The sequence below is a fragment of the Chiloscyllium plagiosum genome, chromosome 18 (assembly GCF_004010195.1).
Source record: "Chiloscyllium plagiosum isolate BGI_BamShark_2017 chromosome 18, ASM401019v2, whole genome shotgun sequence".
NCBI classification, from domain to species: Eukaryota; Metazoa; Chordata; class Chondrichthyes; order Orectolobiformes; family Hemiscylliidae; genus Chiloscyllium; species Chiloscyllium plagiosum.
Window position 1 is genome coordinate 14907745 of NC_057727.1, and position 5170 is coordinate 14912914.

Here is a 5170-nt window from a genome sequence, read left to right on the forward strand (position 1 = left end):
GCACCACGTTAGCCAACCTCCAGTCTTCCGGCACCTCACCTGTGATTATCGATGATACAAATATTTCAGTAGGAGGCCCAGCAATCACTTCCCTAGCTTCCCATAGAGTTCTAGGGTACACTTGATCAGGTTCTGGCGATTTATCCATTTTTATGCATTTCAAGACATCCAGCACTTCCTCCTCTGCAATATGGACATTTTTCAAGATGCCACTATCTATTTCCCTACAGTCTCTCTTCCATATCCTTTTCCACAGTAAATGCTGATGCAAAATACTCGTTTAGTATCTCCTCCATCTCCTGCGGTGCCACACAAAGGCCACCTTGCTGATCTTTGAGGGGCCCAATTCTCTCCCTAGTTACTTGTTTGTCCTTAATGTATTTGTAAAAACCCTTTGGATTCTCCTTAACTCTATTTGCCAAAGCTATCGCATGTCCGCTTTTTTCCCTCCTGATTTCCCTTTAAGTATACTCCTACTGCATTTATACTCTTCTAAGTATTCACTCGATCTATCCTGTCTATACCTGACATATGCTTCCTTCTTTTTCTTAGCCAAACCCTCAATTTCTTTAGTCATCCAGCATTCCCTATATTTACCAGCCTTTCCTTTCACCCTATCAGGAACATACTTTCTCTGGACTCTCGTTATCTCACTTCTGAAGGCTTCCCATTTTCCAGCCACCCCTTTACCTGTGAACATCTGCGCCCAATCAGCTTTTGAAAGTTCTTGCCTAATACTGTCAAAATTGGCCTTCCTCCAATTTAAAACTTGAACTGTTAGATCTGGTCTATCTATTCCTATCCTGGGCAATCCAAGATGGAGGACGGGAAAAATTTCTGGCTGTAACAGCTGCTTCTTTTTTGAGGTATTTTAGGTGTTGGAGGTGATTTCCTTGAATTCCAGGAGCAGCAATTACTGTTTTATATGCTGTTGCATTGTTTTGGAACTTTGAGAAAAAAACGTCAAAACAACAGCACTTTTAAAATGGAGAAGAACAGACAAGGAAGCACATGGTGAGGTCAGTACAGGACAGAGAGAGAGAAAGAAACCTACATTGCTAACTGACAGAGTTAGCAGTTACTGCCTTTGCTATTGAATTCATGTATCACTGGACATTGGAGTGCATCAGGGAAAATTAAAAAACAGTGAAATTCACAACTAATCTTGGAGGAACCTGTTGGGAGAAGTCACAGCACAGAAACAGATAAGCAGATGTTTTAAGTGTGGCCTTAAAATAAGTCTGCAGTAGTAAGTAGAGTGGATTCTTTCTTGATTGTATGTTTTATTGAGCTATGCCTCTTGAGTAAACTTAAAATATAAACCACAAGTATTAATTTATCCTGGAGCAATGTTTTGTAGAGGAATAAGACAGTGTTATTTTCTGGGTCTATAGATTGAAAGAAGCAAAAATGGCCCCTCGTATAGTGATATGCTCTTCTTATCAGATGTGGAAGTTTAGGGAGAGTTTACGAGTTACTGAGGATTATATCTGTAATATATGCCGTTGGTTGTGAATCCTATTAGATTGAATGGATCGGTTGGAGAGGCAGTTAGATAAACTTAAATATAAACCACAAGTATTAATTTATCCTGGAGCAATGTTTTGTAGAGGTATAAGACAGTGTTATTTTCTGGGTCTATAGATTGAAAGAAGCAAAAATGGCCCCTCGTAGAGTGATATGCTCTTCTTATCGGATGTGGAAGTTTAGGGAGAGTTTACGGGTTACTGATGATTATATCTGTAATATATGCCGTTGGTTGTGAATCCTATTAGATTGAATGGATCGGTTGGAGAGGCAGTTAGACACAATGAGGAATTTACAAGAGCAAGGGGATGTGATGAGTGGTGGTTGTAGGAAAGGGGGAAAGTCTCAGATACAGTCACATAGATTGGTTAACTCCAGGAAAGGTAGGAGAGGGAGGCAGGTAGTACAGGAGTCTTCTGTGGCTATCCCCATTTCAAACAAATGTGCTGCTTTGGAAAATGTAGGGGGGTGATGGTATTGCGGCAGGCTCTAACGTAATGAGAGGTACGTCGGATTCTAAGCGATTGATTGTGTTAGGGGACACTCGAGTCCCAGGTAAAGACAGACGTTTCTGTGGCCAGCAGCTAAAGAAAAACTACATGCTTTATGGAAAAAAAAACTCATGTTTCATTTGCTTCTTTTGCAAAAGACTTTAAAATTATGCTGCTTGGTTTTTGATCTGTTTATGAGTGGGATCCACTCTGTTCAGGCCCCTCATGATTTTGAAAATGTCTAACAAATCTACCCTCAGCATTCTCCTGTCTGACGAAAACATTCCTAGCTTCTCCAACCTTCTATAACTGAAGGGATTTAACCCTGGAGCGATTCCTATACACCTTACTTTCTCTCCAATGCATTCATGTCCTTCCCATATCATGGCAGAACTATATTCAATACTCCTAAGGTCTAACCAGGGTCTTATACAAGTTCACCATGATTTCTCTATATTGTACTCTATTTCCTTAATTATGAAGTTTGGAATACTGTATGCTTGATTAACAGCTTTCTCTACTTGTCCTGCTATCTTTAATGACTTACTTACACACACTCCCAAGGTTTCTGTGCTCCTGCATATTATCTGAAAAAGTAGCCTTCATTTGAGACTGTTCTTTGCATCACTTATCCACACTGAACCTCAACTGCCACTTATCTGCCCACTCCACTGTTGAGTCAATGTCCTTTCAAAGTTATACACTACCTTCTTCACAGTTTATAATTTCTCCCTGGTTATGTGTTGTCCAGAAGATTTGTAATTGTCCCCTGCACACCAAGATCTAGATCATTAATATAAATCAGGATAACCAAGGGTCCCAGTAGATTCCCTGGGAAACTCCACTCCAAACCTTCTTCCAGCCTGAAAAATATTCCAAAATATGCTACTTCCTATATCTAAGCCAATCCTGAATCTACATATCTATTTTCCCTTTTATTCCATGAGCTATAATTTTCCTCAAGTCTGCTTTGTGGCACTGTATCGAACACTTTTCATCAGCATCACATCTTAGACTTTCCCCTTATCAAACCTCCTCTGCTTTCTCTTCACAAATGTCCTGCAAGTTAGTTAGATACAATCTTCCCTCAACAATACTGAAAATATCCACATTTTTGTATGTGACTATTTGTTCTATCCTAAATAAATGTTTGTTGAAGTTCCCCCATGAGTGAAATAAATTTGACTAGCCTATAATTACTGGCTTATTACAACCATTTTGAACAAGGGCATAATGTTTCAAAGAGGAGAAAGTGAGGTCTGCAGATGCTGGAGATCAGAGATGGAAATGTGTTGCTGGAAAAGCGCAGCAGGTCAGGCAGCATCTAGGGAACAGGAGAATCGACGTTTCGGGCATTAGCCCTTCTTCAGGAATGAGGAAAGTTGGTCCAGCAGGCTAAGATAAAAGATAGGGAGGAGGGACTTGGGGGAGGGGCGTCGGAAATGTGATAGGTGGAAAGAGGTCAAGGTGAGGGTGATAGGTCAGACTGGGGTGGGGGCGGAGAGGTCGGGAAGAAGATTGCAGGTTAGGAAGGCGGTGCTGAATTTGATGGATTTGACTGAGACAGGCTGGGGGGAGAGGAAATGAGGAAACTGGTGAAATCCGAGTTCATCCCTTGTGGTTGGAGGGTTCCTAGCCGGAAGATGAGGCGTTCTTCCTCCAACCGTCGTTTCGCTGTGGTCTGACGATGGAGGAGTCAATGTTTCAAACTTCTGGCAAAACCCTCTTATTAGAGAAGACATATCACTTTGGAGTTATCATTTCCTTCAATATCCTTGATCTATCTCATTCAGTCTCAGTGCCTTATCAATTTGAAGTAACGACAGTTTATCTACGTTCAAACCCTTCTCGTTTGCTGTTTTGTCAGCATGTCCTAGGCGTGAGTTGAACATCCTGCAGAGCATACTAAAAGGCAGATCCTACTGATTTCTCAGCAAACCAGCCAGACATTGTGAATCATCACGTCTCATTAAAACTTTTCTTCTTTCACAAGGAATTTCAATTCTTCACTTTCAAAGAAATAGTGCTGGAACTTTTTCAAAGGTACTCCATCCTGCCTGCCTCAATGGTTATGCATATCCCAATACTTTAATCTCTTCTACTGAGGCCACGTTCCCAGGATTACTGAAACTGATTGCAAGCACCTAACTCGTAGTAGAATTCCAGCGTTTTACCAAATAGCAGGATACACAAACAGTTCTGCTCCTAACTTTCCCCGAGCTTCTAGACCCAAACTTCTTAGTTTTCTTTTGCAGCTGAGCTGACGAACATCGGAGGTTGCCTCCCACTGTTTCAGCCAGTATACGAAAAGATACTGTCCCAGCACCTCAGCCATGCTGCTGCTAAAAGTTACTTACCTCCTAGCTACTTAATCTCTTGTCTGGAATCTGCATCCCACTTGGTTTCACATGACTGCGCTCTAGTATATTGTCACTGGTCCAAATCAAACTCCCTTGCTGCTCCGAGCAGAATTCCACTGCCCAATGGCTGTTCTTCACCCTGATCTGCAAGGAGCCAACTAATAGCAGCACTTCAGCTCCTAAAAATGATTAACACTGACTATGTTTACTGACCCTTTACTGTAGCCTCTGAAAAAAAGTCTATAAAGGACCAACTATTGGAACATCTTCAGACTTCAAAATTACAACCTTCCAAGGTTACTAGCTTCCAGACACTGAAAACTGGATTTTATCACTGTGTATTTTATTGAAGTTGCAGTACCAGTCACAGAGACCTGTACCTTTGATTCTGAGTGTGCTCTCTTTACAAAGAGGATGAATTCAGCAAAGACAACTTCACATGTTTCAGTTTCATGGTTACTCAATTGCTTTGAGTTAGAGTAAAGAAGTTTACCACTTTAACAGCTACGTTTTTTGCGGACGTACTTTGGTCCACGTATATGGGTTCAGAAGTCAGCTTTCCTGCAGTCAGACCCAAAAAGCAGATTAAAGTCAAGAAGCTCTGCCAGTAGCCATTATTTTGACCACAGGTAACACTACTCTTTTTAAAAAACAGGATTGCTTTCAACTACACGTATAACACAATGAAACAACATTATGAATAAAGTCAGGCACTTGTTTCCGACAGTGCCTTAGATTAGATTAGATTACTTACAGTGTGGAAACAGGCCCTTCGGCCCAACAAGTCCACAC

At 41.2% G+C, this 5170-nt stretch overlaps 1 protein-coding gene across 1 annotated transcript in view; it reads right to left on the minus strand.

Moving 5' to 3' along the window:
* Positions 1-5170, minus strand: part of LOC122559246 (cadherin EGF LAG seven-pass G-type receptor 3-like) — a 62227-nt gene that overhangs the window by 21815 nt on the left and 35242 nt on the right. The gene's annotated exons all lie outside the window — the stretch shown is intronic.